Here is a 22,428-nt window from a genome sequence, read left to right as displayed (position 1 = left end):
ATAACGAATGCATAAAAATCCATTTCAGGTTGAAATTCGACAAAAAATCTCGATGTAAAAATTTTGAAAATTTCATAAGGGGGTACCCTATGAAAAAAGTTGAAAATCATCGACTTGCCACTTATTGCTGAAAAAAAGCTACAATATGTTTGAGTATCAAAACGAGTCAACCAATATGAAAAGCAATTTGCTCACAAATCCTTTGATGTAACCCATTTTGAGAAATTTGAAAAATTGAGGAAGTTACAGCAATTTGAATTTCATTTGGGTTAGGAAGGGAAAATTTTCAAATTTTGATACCCTTTTTAGTAATTTGTGAAAATTTGCTCGATTTTCGATTTTTGGCCGGGGAGACCAAATTATTTTCGATTAAAAACGCATAACGAACGCATAAAAATCCATTTCAGGTTGAAATTCGACAAAAAATCTCGATGTAAAAATTTTGAAAATTTCATAAGGGGGTACCCTATGAAAAAAGTTGAAAATCATCGACTTGCCACTTATTACTGAAAAAAAGCTACAATATGTTTGAGTATCAAAACGAGTGACACCAATATGAAAAGCGATTTGCTCACAAATCCATTGATGTCACCCATTTTGAAAAATTTGAAAAATTGAGGAAGTTACAGCAATTTGAATTTCATTTGGGTTAGGAAGGGAAAATTTTCAAATTTTGATACCCTTTTTAGTAATTTGTGAAAATTTGCTCGATTTTCGATTTTTGGCCGGGGAGACCAAATTATTTTCGATTAAAAACGCATAACGAATGCATAAAAATCCATTTCAGGCTGAAATTCGACAAAAAATCTCGATGTAAAAATTTTGAAAATTTCATAAGGGGGTACCCTATGAAAAAAGTTGAAAATCATCGACATGCCACTTATTGCTGAAAAAAGGCTCCAATATGTTTGAGTATCAAAACGAGTGACACCAATATGAAAAGCGATTTGCTCACAAATCCATTGATGTAACCCATTTTGATAAATTTGAAAAATTGAGGAAGTTACAGCAATTTGAATTTCATTTGGGTTAGGAAGGGAAAATTTTCAAATTTTGATACCCTTTTTAGTAATTTGTGAAAATTTGCTCGTTTTTCGATTTTTGGCCGGAGAGACCAAATTATTTTCGATTAAAAACGCATAACGAATGCATAAAAATCCATTTCAGGTTGAAATTCGACAAAAATCTCGATGTAAAAATTTTGAAAATTTCATAAGGGGATACCCTATGAAAAAAGTTGAAAATCATCGACTTGCCACTTATTGCTGAAAAAAGGCTTCAATATGGTTGAGTATCGAAACGATTGACACCAATATGAAAAGCGATTTGCTCACAAATCCATTGATGTAACCCATTTTGAGAAATTCGAAAAATTGAGGAAGTTACAGCAATTTGAATTTCATTTGGGTGAGGAAGGGAAAATTTTCAAATTTTGATACCCTTTTTAGTAATTTGTGAAAATTTGCTCAATTTTCGATTTTTGGCCGGGGAGACCGAACTATTTTCGATTAAAAACGCATAACGAATGCATAAAAATCCATTTCAGGTTGAAATTCGACAAAAAATCTCGATGTAAAAATTTTGAAAATTTCATAAGGGGGTACCCTATGGAAAAAGTTGAAAATCATCGAATTGCCACTTATTGCTGAAAAAAGGCTTCAATATGTTTGAGTATCGAAACGAGTGACACCAATATGAAAAGCGATTTGCTCACAAATCCATTGATGTAACCCATTTTGAGAAATTCGAAAAATTGAGGAAGTTACAGCAATTTGAATTTCATTTGGGTGAGGAAGGGAAAATTTTCAAATTTTGATACCCTTTTTAGTAATTTGTGAAAATTTGCTCAATTTTCGATTTTTGGCCGGGGAGACCGAACTATTTTCGATTAAAAACGCATAACGAATGCATAAAAATCCATTTCAGGTTGAACTTCGACAAAAAATCTCGATGTAAAAATTTTGAAAATTTCATAAGGGGGTACCCTATGAAAAAAGTTGAAAATCATCGACTTGCCACTTATTGCTGAAAAAAAGCTACAATATGTTTAAGTATCAAAACGAGTGACACCAATATGAAAAGCGATTTGCTCACAAATCCATTGATGTAACCCATTTTGAGAAATTCGTAAAATTTAGGAAGTTACAGCAATTTGAATTTCATTTGGGTTAGGAAGGGAAAATTTTCAAATTTTGATACCCTTTTTAGTAATTTGTGAAAATTTGCTCGATTTTCGATTTTTGGCCGGGGAGACCAAATTATTTTCGATTAAAAACGCATAACGAATGCATAAAAATCCATTTCAGGTTGAAATTCGACAAAAAATCTCGATGTAAAAATTTTGAAAATTTCATAAGGGGGTACCCTATGAAAAAAGTTGAAAATCATCGACTTGCCACTTATTGCTGAAAAAAGGCTCCAATATGTTTGAGTATCAAAACGAGTAACACCAATATGAAAAGCGATTTGCTCACAAATCCATTGATGTCACCCATTTTGAGAAATTCGAAAAATTGAGGAAGTTACAGCAATTTGAATTTCATTTGGGTTAGGAAGGGAAAATTTTCAAATTTTGATACCCTTTTTAGTAATTTGTGAAAATTTGCTCGATTTTCGATTTTTGGTCGGGAAGACCAAATTATTTTCGATTAAAAACGCATAACGAATGCATAAAAATCCATTTCAGGTTGAAATTCGACAAAAAATCTCGATGTAAAAATTTTGAAAATTTCATAAGGGGGTACCCTATGAAAAAAGTTGAAAATAATCGACATGCCACTTATTGCTGAAAAAAGGGTCCAATATGTTTGAGTATCAAAACGAGTGACACCAATATGAAAAGCGATTTGCTCACAAATCCATTGATGTAACCCATTTTGATAAATTTGAAAAATTGAGGAAGTTACAGAAATTTGAATTTCATTTGGGTGAGGAAGGGAAAATTTTCAAATTTTGATACCCTTTTTAGTAATTTATGAAAATTTGATCGATTTTCGATTTTTGGCCGGGGAGACCAAATTATTTTCGATTAAAAACGCATAACGAATGCATAAAAATCCATTTCAGGTTGAAATTCGACAAAAAATCTCGATGTAAAAATTTTGAAAATTTCATAAGGGGGTACCCTATGAAAAAAGTTGAAAATCATCGACTTGCCACTTATTGCTGAAAAAAGGCTTCAATATGTTTGAGTATCGAAACGAGTGACACCAATTTGAAAAGCGATTTGCTCACAAATCCATTGATGTAACCCGTTTTGAGAAATTTGAAAAATTGAGGAAGTTACAGCAATTTGAATTTCATTTGGGTGAGGAAGGGAAAATTTTCAAATTTTGATACCCTTTTTAGTAAATTGTGAAAATTTGCTCGATTTTCGATTTTTGGCCTGGGAGACCAAATTATTTTCGATTAAAAACGCATAACGAATGCATAAAAATCCATTTCAGGTTGAAATTCGACAAAAAATCTCGATGTAAAAATTTTGAAAATTTCATAAGGGGGTACCCTATGAAAAAAGTAGAAAATCATCGACTTGCCACTTATTGCTGAAAAAAAGCTACAATATGTTTGAGTATCAAAACGAGTGACACCAATATGAAAAGCGATTTGCTCACAAATCCATTGATGTAACCCATTTTGAGAAATTCGAAAAATTGAGGAAGTTACAACAATTTGAATTTCATTTGGGTTAGGAAGGGAAAATTTTCAAATTTTGATACCCTTTTTAGTAATTTGTGAAAATTTGCTCGATTTTCGATTTTTGGCCGGGGAGACCAAATTATTTTCGATTACAAACGCATAACGAATGCATAAAAATCCATTTCAGGCTGAAATTCGACAAAAAATCTCGATGTAAAAATTTTGAAAATTTCATAAGGGGGTACCCTATGAAAAAAGTTGAAAATCATCGACTTGCCACTTATTGCTGAAAAAAGGCTCCAATATGTTTGAGTATCAAAACGAGTAACACCAATATGAAAAGCGATTTGCTCACAAATCCATTGATGTCACCCATTTTGAGAAATTCGAAAAATTGAGGAAGTTACAGCAATTTGAATTTCATTTGGGTTAGGAAGGAAAAATTTTCAAATTTTGATACCCTTTTTAGTAATTTGTGAAAATTTGCTCGATTTTCGATTTTTGGCCGGGGAGACCAAATTATTTTCGATTAAAAACGCATAACGAATGCATAAAAATCCATTTCAGGCTGAAATTCGACAAAAAATCTCGATGTAAAAATTTTGAAAATTTCATAAGGGGGTACCCTATGAAAAAAGTTGAAAATCATCGACATGCCACTTATTGCTGAAAAAAGGCTCCAATATGTTTGAGTATCAAAACGAGTGACACCAATATGAAAAGCGATTTGCTCACAAATCCATTGATGTAACCCATTTTGATAAATTTGAAAAATTGAGGAAGTTACAGCAATTTGAATTTCATTTGGGTTAGGAAGGGAAAATTTTCAAATTTTGATACCCTTTTTAGTAATTTGTGAAAATTTGCTCGTTTTTCGATTTTTGGCCGGAGAGACCAAATTATTTTCGATTAAAAACGCATAACGAATGCATAAAAATCCATTTCAGGTTGAAATTCGACAAAAAATCTCGATGTAAAAATTTTGAAAATTTCATAAGGGGATACCCTATGAAAAAAGTTGAAAATCATCGACTTGCCACTTATTGCTGAAAAAAGGCTTCAATATGGTTGAGTATCGAAACGATTGACACCAATATGAAAAGCGATTTGCTCACAAATCCATTGATGTAACCCATTTTGAGAAATTCGAAAAATTGAGGAAGTTACAGCAATTTGAATTTCATTTGGGTGAGGAAGGGAAAATTTTCAAATTTTGATACCCTTTTTAGTAATTTGTGAAAATTTGCTCAATTTTCGATTTTTGGCCGGGGAGACCGAACTATTTTCGATTAAAAACGCATAACGAATGCATAAAAATCCATTTCAGGTTGAAATTCGACAAAAAATCTCGATGTAAAAATTTTGAAAATTTCATAAGGGGGTACCCTATGGAAAAAGTTGAAAATCATCGACTTGCCACTTATTGCTGAAAAAAGGCTTCAATATGTTTGAGTATCGAAACGAGTGACACCAATATGAAAAGCGATTTGCTCACAAATCCATTGATGTAACCCATTTTGAGAAATTCGAAAAATTGAGGAAGTTACAGCAATTTGAATTTCATTTGGGTGAGGAAGGGAAAATTTTCAAATTTTGATACCCTTTTTAGTAATTTGTGAAAATTTGCTCGTTTTTCGATTTTTGGCCGGAGAGACCAAATTATTTTCGATTAAAAACGCATAACGAATGCATAAAAATCCATTTCAGGTTGAAATTCGACAAAAAATCTCGATGTAAAAATTTTGAAAATTTCATAAGGGGATACCCTATGAAAAAAGTTGAAAATCATCGACTTGCCACTTATTGCTGAAAAAAGGCTTCAATATGGTTGAGTATCGAAACGATTGACACCAATATGAAAAGCGATTTGCTCACAAATCCATTGATGTAACCCATTTTGAGAAATTCGAAAAATTGAGGAAGTTACAGCAATTTGAATTTCATTTGGGTGAGGAAGGGAAAATTTTCAAATTTTGATACCCTTTTTAGTAATTTGTGAAAATTTGCTCAATTTTCGATTTTTGGCCGGGGAGACCGAACTATTTTCGATTAAAAACGCATAACGAATGCATAAAAATCCATTTCAGGTTGAAATTCGACAAAAAATCTCGATGTAAAAATTTTGAAAATTTCATAAGGGGGTACCCTATGGAAAAAGTTGAAAATCATCGACTTGCCACTTATTGCTGAAAAAAGGCTTCAATATGTTTGAGTATCGAAACGAGTGACACCAATATGAAAAGCGATTTGCTCACAAATCCATTGATGTAACCCATTTTGAGAAATTCGAAAAATTGAGGAAGTTACAGCAATTTGAATTTCATTTGGGTGAGGAAGGGAAAATTTTCAAATTTTGATACCCTTTTTAGTAATTTGTGAAAATTTGCTCAATTTTCGATTTTTGGCCGGGGAGACCGAACTATTTTCGATTAAAAACGCATAACGAATGCATAAAAATCCATTTCAGGTTGAACTTCGACAAAAAATCTCGATGTAAAAATTTTGAAAATTTCATAAGGGGGTACCCTATGAAAAAAGTTGAAAATCATCGACTTGCCACTTATTGCTGAAAAAAAGCTACAATATGTTTAAGTATCAAAACGAGTGACACCAATATGAAAAGCGATTTGCTCACAAATCCATTGATGTAACCCATTTTGAGAAATTCGTAAAATTTAGGAAGTTACAGCAATTTGAATTTCATTTGGGTTAGGAAGGGAAAATTTTCAAATTTTGATACCCTTTTTAGTAATTTGTGAAAATTTGCTCGATTTTCGATTTTTGGCCGGGGAGACCAAATTATTTTCGATTAAAAACGCATAACGAATGCATAAAAATCCATTTCAGGTTGAAATTCGACAAAAAATCTCGATGTAAAAATTTTGAAAATTTCATAAGGGGGTACCCTATGAAAAAAGTTGAAAATCATCGACTTGCCACTTATTGCTGAAAAAAGGCTCCAATATGTTTGAGTATCAAAACGAGTAACACCAATATGAAAAGCGATTTGCTCACAAATCCATTGATGTCACCCATTTTGAGAAATTCGAAAAATTGAGGAAGTTACAGCAATTTGAATTTCATTTGGGTTAGGAAGGGAAAATTTTCAAATTTTGATACCCTTTTTAGTAATTTGTGAAAATTTGCTCGATTTTCGATTTTTGGTCGGGAAGACCAAATTATTTTCGATTAAAAACGCATAACGAATGCATAAAAATCCATTTCAGGTTGAAATTCGACAAAAAATCTCGATGTAAAAATTTTGAAAATTTCATAAGGGGGTACCCTATGAAAAAAGTTGAAAATAATCGACATGCCACTTATTGCTGAAAAAAGGGTCCAATATGTTTGAGTATCAAAACGAGTGACACCAATATGAAAAGCGATTTGCTCACAAATCCATTGATGTAACCCATTTTGATAAATTTGAAAAATTGAGGAAGTTACAGAAATTTTAATTTCATTTGGGTGAGGAAGGGAAAATTTTCAAATTTTGATACCCTTTTTAGTAATTTATGAAAATTTGATCGATTTTCGATTTTTGGCCGGGGAGACCAAATTATTTTCGATTAAAAACGCATAACGAATGCATAAAAATCCATTTCAGGTTGAAATTCGACAAAAAATCTCGATGTAAAAATTTTGAAAATTTCATAAGGGGGTACCCTATGAAAAAAGTTGAAAATCATCGACTTGCCACTTATTGCTGAAAAAAGGCTTCAATATGTTTGAGTATCGAAACGAGTGACACCAATTTGAAAAGCGATTTGCTCACAAATCCATTGATGTAACCCGTTTTGAGAAATTTGAAAAATTGAGGAAGTTACAGCAATTTGAATTTCATTTGGGTGAGGAAGGGAAAATTTTCAAATTTTGATACCCTTTTTAGTAAATTGTGAAAATTTGCTCGATTTTCGATTTTTGGCCTGGGAGACCAAATTATTTTCGATTAAAAACGCATAACGAATGCATAAAAATCCATTTCAGGTTGAAATTCGACAAAAAATCTCGATGTAAAAATTTTGAAAATTTCATAAGGGGGTACCCTATGAAAAAAGTAGAAAATCATCGACTTGCCACTTATTGCTGAAAAAAAGCTACAATATGTTTGAGTATCAAAACGAGTGACACCAATATGAAAAGCGATTTGCTCACAAATCCATTGATGTAACCCATTTTGAGAAATTCGAAAAATTGAGGAAGTTACAACAATTTGAATTTCATTTGGGTTAGGAAGGGAAAATTTTCAAATTTTGATACCCTTTTTAGTAATTTGTGAAAATTTGCTCGATTTTCGATTTTTGGCCGGGGAGACCAAATTATTTTCGATTACAAACGCATAACGAATGCATAAAAATCCATTTCAGGCTGAAATTCGACAAAAAATCTCGATGTAAAAATTTTGAAAATTTCATAAGGGGGTACCCTATGAAAAAAGTTGAAAATCATCGACTTGCCACTTATTGCTGAAAAAAGGCTCCAATATGTTTGAGTATCAAAACGAGTAACACCAATATGAAAAGCGATTTGCTCACAAATCCATTGATGTCACCCATTTTGAGAAATTCGAAAAATTGAGGAAGTTACAGCAATTTGAATTTCATTTGGGTTAGGAAGGAAAAATTTTCAAATTTTGATACCCTTTTTAGTAATTTGTGAAAATTTGCTCGATTTTCGATTTTTGGCCGGGGAGACCAAATTATTTTCGATTAAAAACGCATAACGAATGCATAAAAATCCATTTCATGTTGAAATTCGACAAAAAATCTCGATGTAAAAATTTTGAAAATTTCATAAGGGGGTACCCTATGAAAAAAGTTGAAAATCATCGACTTGCCACTTATTGCTGAAAAAAAGCTACAATATGTTTGAGTATCAAAACGAGTAACACCAATATAAAAAGCGATTTGCTCACAAATCCATTGATGTAACCCATTTTGATAAATTCGAAAAATTGAGGAAGTTACAGCAATTTGAATTTCATTTGGGTTAGGAAGAGATAATTTTCAAATTTTGATGCCCCTTTTAGTAATTTGTGAAAATTTGCTCGATTTTTGATTTTTGGCCGGGGAGACCAAATTATTTTCGATTAAAAACGCATAACGAATGCATAAAAATCCATTTCAGGTTGAAATTCGACAAAAAATCTCGATGTAAAAATTTTGAAAATTTCATAAGGGGGTACCCTATGAAAAAAGTAGAAAATCATCGACTTGCCACTTATTGCTGAAAAAAGGCTCCAATATGTTTGAGTATCAAAACGAGTGACACCAATATGAAAAGCGATTTGCTCACAAATCCATTGATGTAACCCATTTTGAGAAATTCGAAAAATTGAGGAAGTTACAACAATTTGAATTTCATTTGGGTTAGGAAGGGAAAATTTTCAAATTTTGATACCCTTTTTAGTAATTTATGAAAATTTGATCGATTTGCGATTTTTGGCCGGGGAGACCAAATTATTTTCGATTAAAAACGCATAACGAATGCATAAAAATCCATTTCAGGTTGAAATTCGACAAAAAATCTCGATATAAAAATTTTGAAAATTTCATGAAAAAAGTTGAAAATCATCGACTTGCCACTTATTGCTGAAAAAAGGCTTCAATATGTTTGAGTATCGAAACGAGTGACACCAATATGAAAAGCGATTTGCTCACAAATCCATTGATGTAACCCGTTTTGAGAAATTTGAAAAATTGAGGAAGTTACAGCAATTTGAATTTCATTTGGGTGAGGAAGGGAAAATTTTCAAATTTTGATACCCTTTTTAGTAAATTGTGAAAATTTGCTCGATTTTCGATTTTTGGCCGGGGAGACAAAATTATTTTCGATTAAAAACGCATAACGAATGCATAAAAATCCATTTCAGGTTGAAATTCGACAAAAAATCTCGATGTAAAAATTTTGAAAATTTCATAAGGGGGTACCCTATGAAAAAAGTTGAAAATCATCGACTTGCCACTTATTGCTGAAAAAAGGCTCCAATATGTTTGAGTATCAAAACGAGTGACACCAATATGAAAAGCGATTTGCTCACAAATCGATTGATGTCACCCATTTTGAGAAATTCGAAAAATTGAGGAAGTTAGAGCAATTTGAATTTCATTTGGGTTAGGAAGGGAAAATTTTCAAATTTTGATACCCTTTTTAGTAATTTGTGAAAATTTGCTCGATTTTCGATTTTTGGCCGGGGAGACCAAATTATTTTCGATTAAAAACGCATAACGAATGCATAAAAATCCATTTCAGGTTGAAATTCGACAAAAAATCTCGATGTAAAAATTTTGAAAATTTCATAAGGGGGTACCCTATGAAAAAAGTTGAAAATCATCGACTTGCCACTTATTGCTGAAAAAAAGCTACAATATGTTTGAGTATCAAAACGAGTCAACCAATATGAAAAGCAATTTGCTCACAAATCCTTTGATGTAACCCATTTTGAGAAATTTGAAAAATTGAGGAAGTTACAGCAATTTGAATTTCATTTGGGTTAGGAAGGGAAAATTTTCAAATTTTGATACCCTTTTTAGTAATTTGTGAAAATTTGCTCGATTTTCGATTTTTGGCCGGGGAGACCAAATTATTTTCGATTAAAAACGCATAACGAATGCATAAAAATCCATTTCAGGTTGAAATTCGACAAAAAATTTCGATGTAAAAATTTTGAAAATTTCATAAGGGGGTACCCTATGAAAAAAGTTGAAAATCATCGACTTGCCACTTATTGCTGAAAAAAAGCTACAATATGTTTGAGTATCAAAACGAGTGACACCAATATGAAAAGCGATTTGCTCACAAATCCATTGATGTCACCCATTTTGAAAAATTGAGGAAGTTACAGCAATTTGAATTTCATTTGGGTGAGGAAGGGAAAATTTTCAAATTTTGATACCCTTTTTAGTAATTTGTGAAAATTTGCTCGATTTTCGATTTTTGGCCGGGGAGACCAAATTATTTTCGATTAAAAACGCATAACGAATGCATAAAAATCCATTTCAGGCTGAAATTCGACAAAAAATCTCGATGTAAAAATTTTGAAAATTTCATAAGGGGGTACCCTATGAAAAAAGTTGAAAATCATCGACATGCCACTTATTGCTGAAAAAAGGCTTCAATATGTTTGAGTATCAAAACGAGTGACACCAATATGAAAAGCGATTTGCTCACAAATCCATTGATGTAACCCATTTTGATAAATTTGAAAAATTGAGGAAGTTACAGCAATTTGAATTTCATTTGGGTGAGGAAGGGAAAATTTTCAAATTTTGATACCCTTTTAAGTAATTTGTGAAAATTTGCTCGTTTTTCGATTTTTGGCCGGAGAGACCAAATTATTTTCGATTAAAAACGCATAACGAATGCATAAAAATCCATTTCAGGTTGAAATTCGACAAAAAATCTCGATGTAAAAATTTTGAAAATTTCATAAGGGGATACCCTATGAAAAAAGTTGAAAATCATCGACTTGCCACTTATTGCTGAAAAAAGGCTTCAATATGTTTGAGTATCGAAACGAGTGACACCAATATGAAAAGCGATTTGCTCACAAATCCATTGATGTAACCCATTTTGAGAAATTCGAAAAATTGAGGAAGTTACAGCAATTTGAATTTCATTTGGGTGAGGAAGGGAAAATTTTCAAATTTTGATACCCTTTTTAGTAATTTGTGAAAATTTGCTCAATTTTCGATTTTCGGCCGGGGAGACCGAACTATTTTCGATTAAAAACGCATAACGAATGCATAAAAATCCATTTCAGGTTGAAATTCGACAAAAAATCTCGATGTAAAAATTTTGAAAATTTCATAAGGGGGTACCCTATGAAAAAAGTTGAAAATCATCGACTTGCCACTTATTGCTGAAAAAAGGCTCCAATATGTTTGAGTATCAAAACGAGTGACACCAATATGAAAAGCGATTTGCTCACAAATCGATTGATGTCACCCATTTTGAGAAATTCGAAAAATTGAGGAAGTTAGAGCAATTTGAATTTCATTTGGGTTAGGAAGGGAAAATTTTCAAATTTTGATACCCTTTTTAGTAATTTGTGAAAATTTGCTCGATTTTCGATTTTTGGCCGGGGAGACCAAATTATTTTCGATTAAAAACGCATAACGAATGCATAAAAATCCATTTCAGGTTGAAATTCGACAAAAAATCTCGATGTAAAAATTTTGAAAATTTCATAAGGGGGTACCCTATGAAAAAAGTTGAAAATCATCGACTTGCCACTTATTGCTGAAAAAAGGCTCCAATATGTTTGAGTATCAAAACGAGTGACACCAATATGAAAAGCGATTTGCTCACAAATCGATTGATGTCACCCATTTTGAGAAATTCGAAAAATTGAGGAAGTTAGAGCAATTTGAATTTCATTTGGGTTAGGAAGGGAAAATTTTCAAATTTTGATACCCTTTTTAGTAATTTGTGAAAATTTGCTCGATTTTCGATTTTTGGCCGGGGAGACCAAATTATTTTCGATTAAAAACGCATAACGAATGCATAAAAATCCATTTCAGGTTGAAATTCGACAAAAAATCTCGATGTAAAAATTTTGAAAATTTCATAAGGGGGTACCCTATGAAAAAAGTTGAAAATCATCGACTTGCCACTTATTGCTGAAAAAAAGCTACAATATGTTTGAGTATCAAAACGAGTCAACCAATATGAAAAGCGATTTGCTCACAAATCGATTGATGTCACCCATTTTGAGAAATTCGAAAAATTGAGGAAGTTAGAGCAATTTGAATTTCATTTGGGTTAGGAAGGGAAAATTTTCAAATTTTGATACCCTTTTTAGTAATTTGTGAAAATTTGCTCGATTTTCGATTTTTGGCCGGGGAGACCAAATTATTTTCGATTAAAAACGCATAACGAATGCATAAAAATCCATTTCAGGTTGAAATTCGACAAAAAATTTCGATGCAAAAATTTTGAAAATTTCATAAGGGGGTACCCTATGAAAAAAGTTGAAAATCATCGACTTGCCACTTATTGCTGAAAAAAAGCTACAATATGTTTGAGTATCAAAACGAGTGACACCAATATGAAAAGCGATTTGCTCACAAATCCATTGATGTCACCCATTTTGAAAAATTGAGGAAGTTACAGCAATTTGAATTTCATTTGGGTGAGGAAGGGAAAATTTTCAAATTTTGATACCCTTTTTAGTAATTTGTGAAAATTTGCTCGATTTTCGATTTTTGGCCGGGGAGACCAAATTATTTTCGATTAAAAACGCATAACGAATGCATAAAAATCCATTTCAGGCTGAAATTCGACAAAAAATCTCGATGTAAAAATTTTGAAAATTTCATAAGGGGGTACCCTATGAAAAAAGTTGAAAATCATCGACATGCCACTTATTGCTGAAAAAAGGGTCCAATATGTTTGAGTATCAAAACGAGTGACACCAATATGAAAAGCGATTTGCTCACAAATCCATTGATGTAACCCATTTTGATAAATTTGAAAAATTGAGGAAGTTACAGCAATTTGAATTTCATTTGGGTGAGGAAGGGAAAATTTTCAAATTTTGATACCCTTTTAAGTAATTTGTGAAAATTTGCTCGTTTTTCGATTTTTGGCCGGAGAGACCAAATTATTTTCGATTGAAAACGCATAACGAATGCATAAAAATCCATTTCAGGTTGAAATTCGACAAAAAATCTCGATGTAAAAATTTTGAAAATTTCATAAGGGGATACCCTATGAAAAAAGTTGAAAATCATCGACTTGCCACTTATTGCTGAAAAAAGGCTTCAATATGTTTGAGTATCGAAACGAGTGACACCAATATGAAAAGCGATTTGCTCACAAATCCATTGATGTAACCCATTTTGAGAAATTCGAAAAATTGAGGAAGTTACAGCAATTTGAATTTCATTTGGGTGAGGTAGGGAAAATTTTCAAATTTTGATACCCTTTTTAGTAATTTGTGAAAATTTGCTCAATTTTCGATTTTTGGCCGGGGAGACCGAACTATTTTCGATTAAAAACGCATAACGAATGCATAAAAATCCATTTCAGGTTGAAATTCGACAAAAAATCTCGATGTAAAAATTTTGAAAATTTCATAAGGGGGTACCCTATGAAAAAAGTTGAAAATCATCGACTTGCCACTTATTGCTGAAAAAAGGCTTCAATATGTTTGAGTATCGAAACGAGTGACACCAATATGAAAAGCGATTTGCTCACAAATCCATTGATGTAACCCATTTTGAGAAATTCGAAAAATTGAGGAAGTTACAGCAATTTGAATTTCATTTGGGTTAGGAAGGGAAAATTTTCAAATTTTGATACCCTTTTTAGTAATTTGTGAAAATTTGCTCGATTTTCGATTTTTGGCCGGGGAGACCAAATTATTTTCGATTAAAAACGCATAACGAATGCATAAAAATCCATTTCAGGCTGAAATTCGACAAAAAATCTCGATGTAAAAATTTTGAAAATTTCATAAGGGGGTACCCTATGAAAAAAGTTGAAAATCATCGACTTGCCACTTATTGCTGAAAAAAGGCTTCAATATGTTTGAGTATCGAAACGAGTGACACCAATATGAAAAGCGATTTGCTCACAAATCCATTGATGTAACCCATTTTGAGAAATTTGAAAAATTGAGGAAGTTACAGCAATTTGAATTTCATTTGTGTGAGGAAGGGAAAATTTTCAAATTTTGATACCCTTTTTAGTAATTTGTGAAAATTGCTCAATTTTCGATTTTTGGCCGGGGAGACCAAATTATTTTCGATTAAAAACGCATAACGAATGCATAAAAATCCATTTCAGGTTGAAATTCGACAAAAAATCTCGATGTAAAAATTTTGAAAATTTCATAAGGGGATACCCTATGAAAAAAGTTGAAAATCATCGACTTGCCACTTATTGCTGAAAAAAGGCTTCAATATGTTTGAGTATCGAAACGAGTGACACCAATATGAAAAGCGATTTGCTCACAAATCCATTGATGTAACCCATTTTGAGAAATTTGAAAAATTGAGGAAGTTACAGCAATTTGAATTTCATTTGGGTGAGGAAGGGAAAATTTTCAAATTTTGATACCCTTTTTAGTAAATTGTGAAAATTTGCTCGATTTTCGATTTTTGGCCGGGGAGACCAAATTATTTTCGATTAAAAACGCATAACGAATGCATAAAAATCCATTTCAGGTTGAAATTCGACAAAAAATCTCGATGTAAAAATTTTGAAAATTTCATAAGGGGGTACCCTATGAAAAAAGTTGAAAATCATCGACTTGCCACTTATTGCTGAAAAAAGCTACAATATGTTTGAGTATCAAAACGAGTGACACCAATATGAAAAGCGATTTGCTGACAAATCCATTAATGTAACCCATTTTGAGAAATTCGAAAAATTGAGGAAGTTACAGCAATTTGAATTTCATTTGGGTTAGGAAGGGAAAATTTTCAAATTTTGATACCCTTTTTAGTAATTTGTGAAAATTTGCTCGATTTTCGATTTTTGGCCGGGGAGACCAAATTATTTTCGATTAAAAACGCATAACGAATGCATAAAAATCCATTTCAGGTTGAAATTCGACAAAAAATCTCGATGTAAAAATTTTGAAAATTTCATAAGGGGGTACCCTATGAAAAAAGTTGAAAATCATCGACTTGCCACTTATTGCTGAAAAAAAGCTACAATATGTTTGAGTATCAAAACGAGTGACACCAATATGAAAAGCGATTTGCTCACAAATCCATTGATGTAACCCATTTTGAGAAATTCGAAAAATTGAGGAAGTTACAGCAATTTGAATTTCATTTCGGTTAGGAAGGGAAAATTTTCAAATTTTGATACCCTTTTTAGTAATTTGTGAAAATTTGCTCGATTTTCGATTTTTGGCCGGGGAGACCAAATTATTTTCGATTAAAAACGCATAACGAATGCATAAAAATCCATTTCATGTTGAAATTCGACAAAAAATCTCGATGTAAAAATTTTGAAAATTTCATAAGGGGGTACCCTATGAAAAAAGTTGAAAATCATCGACATGCCACTTATTGCTGAAAAAAGGGTCCAATATGTTTGAGTATCAAAACGAGTGACACCAATATGAAAAGCGATTTGCTCACAAATCCATTGATGTAACCCATTTTGATAAATTTGAAAAATTGAGGAAGTTACAGCAATTTGAATTTCATTTGGGTGAGGAAGGGAAAATTTTCAAATTTTGATACCCTTTTTAGTAATCTATGAAAATTTGCTCGATTTTCGATTTTTGGCCGGGGAGACCAAATTATTTTCGATTAAAAACGCATAACGAATGCATAAAAATCCATTTCAGGTTGAAATTCGACCAAAAATCTCGATGTAAAAATTTTGAAAATTTCATAAGGGGGTACCCTATGAAAAAAGTTGAAAATCATCGACTTGCCACTTATTGCTGAAAAAAGGCTTCAATATGTTTGAGTATCGAAACGAGTGACACCAATATGAAAAGCGATTTGCTCACAAATCCATTCATGTAACCCATTTTGAGAAATTTGAAAAATTGAGGAAGTTACAGCAATTTGAATTTCATTTGTGTGAGGAAGGGAAAATTTTCAAATTTTGATACCCTTTTTAGTAATTTGTGAAAATTTGCTCAATTTTCGATTTTTGGCCGGGGAGACCAAATTATTTTCGATTAAAAACGCATAACGAATGCATAAAAATCCATTTCAGGTTGAAATTCGACAAAAAATCTCGATGTAAAAATTTTGAAAATTTCATAAGGGGGTACCCTATGAAAAAAGTTGAAAATCATCGACTTGCCACTTATTGCTGAAAAAAGGCTCCAATATGTTTGAGTATCAAAACGAGTGACACCAATATGAAAAACGATTTGCTCACAAATCCATTGATGTCACCCATTTTGAGAAATTCGAAAAATTGAGGAAGTTACAGCAATTTGAATTTCATTTGGGTTAGGAAGGGAAAATTTTCAAATTTTGATACCCTTTTTAGTAATTTGTGAAAATTTGCTCGATTTTCGATTTTTGGCCGGGGAGACCAAATTGTTTTCGATTAAAAACGCATAACGAATGCATAAAAATCCATTTTAGGTTGAAATTCGACAAAAAATCTCGATGTAAAAATTTTGAAAATTTCATAAGGGGGTACCCTATAAAAAAAGTTGAAAATCATCGACATGCCACTTATTGCTGAAAAAAGGGTCCAATATGTTTGAGTATCAAAACGAGTGACACCAATATGAAAAGCGATTTGCTCACAAATCCATTGATGTAATCCATTTTGATAAATTTGAAAAATTGAGGAAGTTACAGCAATTTGAATTTCATTTGGGTGAGGAAGGGAAAATTTTCAAATTTTGATACCCTTTTTAGTAATTTATGAAAATTTGATCGATTTTCGATTTTTGGCCGGGGAGACCAAATTATTTTCGATTAAAAACGCATAACGAATGCATAAAAATCCATTTCAGGTTGAAATTCGACAAAAAATCTCGATGTAAAAATTGTGAAAATTTCATAAGGGGATACCCTATGAAAAAAGTTGAAAATCATCGACTTGCCACTTATTGCTGAAAAAAGGCTTCAATATGTTTGAGTATCGAAACGAGTGACACCAATATGAAAAGCGATTTGCTCACAAATCCATTGATGTAACCCATTTTGAGAAATTTGAAAAATTGAGGAAGTTACAGCAATTTGAATTTCATTTGGGTTAGGAAGGGAAAATTTTCAAATTTTGATACCCTTTTTAGTAAATTGTGAAAATTTGCTCGATTTTCGATTTTTGGCCGGGGAGACCAAATTATTTTCGATTAAAAACGCATAACGAATGCATAAAAATCCATTTCATGTTAAAATTCGACAAAAAATCTCGATGTAAAAATTTTGAAAATTTCATAAGGGGGTACCCTATGAAAAAAGTTGAAAATCATCGACTTGCCACTTATTGCTGAAAAAAGCTACAATATGTTTGAGTATCAAAACGAGTGACACCAATATGAAAAGCGATTTGCTCACAAATCCATTACTGTAACCCATTTTGAGAAATTCGAAAAATTGAGGAAGTTACAGCAATTTGAATTTCATTTGGGTTAGGAAGGGAAAATTTTCAAATTTTGATACCCTTTTTAGTAATTTGTGAAAATTTGCTCGATTTTCGATTTTTGGCCGGGGAGACCAAATTATTTTCGATTAAAAACGCATAACGAATGCATAAAAATCCATTTCAGGCTGAAATTCGACAAAAAATCTCGATGTAAAAATTTTGAAAATTTCATAAGGGGGTACCCTATGAAAACAGTTGAAAATCATCGACTTGCCACTTATTGCTGAAAAAAGGCTCCAGTATGTTTGAGTATCAAAACGAGTGACACCAATATGAAAAACGATTTGCTCACAAATCCATTGATGTCACCCATTTTGAGAAATTCGAAAAATTGAGGAAGTTACAGCAATTTGAATTTCATTTGGGTTAGGAAGGGAAAATTTTCAAATTTTGATACCCTTTTTAGTAATTTGTGAAAATTTGCTCGATTTTCGATTTTTGGCCGGGGAGACCAAATTGTTTTCGATTAAAAACGCATAAGGAATGCATAAAAATCCATTTCATGTTGAAATTCGACAAAAAATCTCGATGTAAAAATTTTGAAAATTTCATAAGGGGGTACCCTATGAAAAAAGTTGAAAATCATCGACATGCCACTTATTGCTGAAAAAAGGGTCCAATATGTTTGAGTATCAAAACGAGTGACACCAATATGAAAAGCGATTTGCTCACAAATCCATTGATGTAACCCATTTTGATAAATTTGAAAAATTGAGGAAGTTACAGCAATTTGAATTTCATTTGGGTGAGGAAGGGAAAATTTTCAAATTTTGATACCCTTTTTAGTAATTTATGAAAATTTGATCGATTTTCGATTTTTGGCCGGGGAGACCAAATTATTTTCGATTAAAAACGCATAACGAATGCATAAAAATCCATTTCAGGTTGAAATTCGACAAAAAATCTCGATGTAAAAATTTTGAAAATTTCATAAGGGGATACCCTATGAAAAAAGTTGAAAATCATCGACTTGCCACTTATTGCTGAAAAAAGGCTTCAATATGTTTGAGTATCGAAACGAGTGACACCAATATGAAAAGCGATTTGCTCACAAATCCATTGATGTAACCCATTTTGAGAAATTTGAAAAATTGAGGAAGTTACAGCAATTTGAATTTCATTTGTGTGAGGAAGGGAAAATTTTCAAATTTTGATACCCTTTTTAGTAATTTATGAAAATTTGATCGATTTTCGATTTTTGGCCGGGGAGACCAAATTATTTTCGATTAAAAACGCATAACGAATGCATAAAAATCCATTTCAGGTTGAAATTCGACAAAAAATCTCGATGTAAAAATTTTGAAAATTTCATAAGGGGGTACCCTATGAAAAAAGTTGAAAATCATCGACTTGCCACTTATTGCTGAAAAAAAGCTACAATATGTTTGAGTATCAAAACGAGTGACACCAATATGAAAAGCGATTTGCTCACAAATCCATTGATGTAACCCATTTTGAGAAATTCGAAAAATTGAGGAAGTTACAGCAATTTGAATTTCATTTGGGTTAGGAAGGGAAAATTTTCAAATTTTGATACCCTTTTTAGTAATTTGTGAAAATTTGCTCGATTTTCGATTTTTGGCCGGGGAGACCAAATTATTTTCGATTAAAAACGCATAACGAATGCATAAAAATCCATTTCATGTTGAAATTTGACAAAAAATCTCGATGTAAAAATTTTGAAAATTTCATAAGGGGGTACCCTATGAAAAAAGTTGAAAATCATCGACATGCCACTTATTGCTGAAAAAAGGGTCCAATATGTTTGAGTATCAAAACGAGTGACACCAATATGAAAAGCGATTTGCTCACAAATCCATTGATGTAACCCATTTTGATAAATTTGAAAAACTGAGGAAGTCACAGCAATTTGAATTTCATTTGGGTGAGGAAGGGAAAATTTTCAAATTTTGATACCCTTTTTAGTAATTTATGAAAATTTGCTCGATTTTCGATTTTTGGCCGGGGAGACCAAATTATTTTCGATTAAAAACGCATAACGAGTGCATAAAAATCCATTTCAGGTTGAAATTCGACAAAAAATCTCGATGTAAAAATTTTGAAAATTTCATAAGGGGATATCCTATGAAAAAAGTTGAAAATCATCGACTTGCCACTTATTGCTGAAAAAAGGCTTCAATATGTTTGAGTATCGAAACGAGTGACACCAATATGAAAAGCGATTTGCTCACAAATCCATTGATGTAACCCATTTTGAGAAATTTGAAAAATTGAGGAAGTTACAGCAATTTGAATTTCATTTGTGTGAGGAAGGGAAAATTTTCAAATTTTGATACCCTTTTTAGTAATTTGTGAAAATTTGCTCAATTTTCGACTTTTGGCGGGGGAGACCAAATTATTTTCGATTAAAAACGCATAACGAATGCATAAAAATCCATTTCAGGTTGAAATTCGACAAAAAATCTCGATGTAAAAATTTTGAAAATTTCATAAGGGGGTACCCTATGAAAAAAGTTGAAAATCATCAACATGCCACTTATTGCTGAAAAAAGGCTCCAATATGTTTGGGTATCAAAACGAGTGACACCAATGTGAAAAGCGATTTGCTCACAAATCGATTGATGTCACCCATTTTGAAAAATTTGAAAAATTGAGGAAGTTACAGCAATTTGAATTTCATTTGGGTGAGGAAGGGAAAATTTTCAAATTTTGATACCCTTTTTAGTAATTTGTGAAAATTTGCTCTATTTTCGATTTTTGGCCGGGGAGACCAAATTATTTTCGATTAAAAACGCATAACGAATGCATAAAAATCCATTTCAGGTTGAAATTCGACAAAAAATCTCGATGTAAAAATTGTGAAAATTTCATAAGGGGGTACCCTATGAAAAAAGTTGAAAATCATCGACTTGCCACTTATTGCTGAAAAAAAGCTACAATATGTTTGAGTATCAAAACGAGTGACACCAATATGAAAAGCGATTTTCTCACAAATCCATTGATGTAACCCATTTTGAGAAATTTGAAAAATTGAGGAAGTTACAGCAATTTGAATTTCATTTGGGTGAGGAAGGGAAAATTTTCAAATTTTGATACCCTTTTTAGTAATTTATGAAAATTTGCTCGATTTTCGATTTTTGGCCGGGGAGACCAAATTATTTTCGATTAAAAACGCATAACGAATGCATAAAAATCCACTTCAGGTTGAAATTCGACAAAAAATCTCGATGTAAAAATTTTGAAAATTTCATAAGGGGATACCCTATGAAAAAAGTTGAAAATCATCGACTTGCCACTTATTGCTGAAAAAAGGCTTCAATATGTTTGAGAATCGAAACGAGTGACACCAATATGAAAAGCGATTTGCTCACAAATCCATTGATGTAACCCATTTTGAGAAATTTGAAAAATTGAGGAAGTTACAGCAATTTGAATTTCATTTGGGTGAGGAAGGGAAAATTTTCAAATTTTGATACCCTTTTTAGTAAATTGTGAAAATTTGCTCGATTTTCGATTTTTGGCCGGGGAGACCAAATTATTTTCGATTAAAAACGCATAACGAATGCATAAAAATCCATTTCAGGTTGAAATTCGACAAAAAATCTCGATGTAAAAATTTTGAAAATTTCATAAGGGGGTACCCTATGAAAAAAGTTGAAAATCATCGACTTGCCACTTTTTGCTGAAAAAAGCTACAATATGTTTGAGTATCAAAACGAGTGACACCAATATGAAAAGCGATTTGCTCACAAATCCATTAATGTAACCCATTTTGAGAAATTCGAAAAATTGAGGAAGTTACAGCAATTTGAATTTCATTTGGGTTAGGAAGGGAAAATTTTCAAATTTTGATACCCTTTTTAGTAATTTGTGAAAATTTGCTCGATTTTCGATTTTTGGCCGGGGAGACCAAATTATTTTCGATTAAAAACGCATAACGAATGCATAAAAATCCATTTCAGGCTGAAATTCGACAAAAAATCTCGATGTAAAAATTTTGAAAATTTCATAAGGGGGTACCCTATGAAAACAGTTGAAAATCATCGACTTGCCACTTATTGCTGAAAAAAGGCTCCAATATGTTTGAGTATCAAAACGAGTGACACGAATATGAAAAGCTATTTGCTCACAAATCCATTGATGTCACCCATTTTGGGAAATTCGAAAAATTGAGGAAGTTACAGCAATTTGAATTTCATTTGGGTTAGGAAGGGAAAATTTTCAAATTTTGATACCCTTTTTAGTAATTTGTGAAAATTTGCTCGATTTTCGATTTTTGGCCGGGGAGACCAAATTATTTTCGATTAAAAACGCATAACGAATGCATAAAAATCCATTTCATGTTGAAATTCGACAAAAAATCTCGATGTAAAAATTTTGAAAATTTCATAAGGGGGTACCCTATGAAAAAAGTTGAAAATCATCGACATGCCACTTATTGCTGAAAAAAGGGTCCAATATGTTTGAGTATCAAAACGAGTGACACCAATATGAAAAGCTATTCGCTCACAAATCCATTGATGTAACCCATTTTGATAAATTTGAAAAATTGAGGAAGTTACAGCAATTTGAATTTCATTTGGGTGAGGAAGGGAAAATTTTCAAATTTTGATACCCTTTTTAGTAATTTATGAAAATTTGATCGATTTTCGATTTTTGGCCGGGGAGACCAAATTATTTTCGATTAAAAACGCATAACGAATGCATAAAAATCCATTTCAGGTTGAAATTCGACAAAAAATC

The 22,428-nt window shown here is 32.0% G+C and overlaps 1 protein-coding gene across 1 annotated transcript in view; it reads right to left on the bottom strand.

The window, feature by feature from the left end:
- The window catches only part of LOC106092214 (dynein axonemal light chain 1), a 170,125-nt gene that overhangs the window by 12,942 nt on the left and 134,755 nt on the right, over positions 1-22,428 (bottom strand). The window lies entirely within an intron of this gene.

This window comes from Stomoxys calcitrans, chromosome 5 (assembly GCF_963082655.1).
Source record: "Stomoxys calcitrans chromosome 5, idStoCalc2.1, whole genome shotgun sequence".
In the NCBI taxonomy this organism is placed as follows: domain Eukaryota; kingdom Metazoa; phylum Arthropoda; class Insecta; order Diptera; family Muscidae; genus Stomoxys; species Stomoxys calcitrans.
This window is presented reverse-complemented; position numbering and strand designations above follow the sequence as displayed.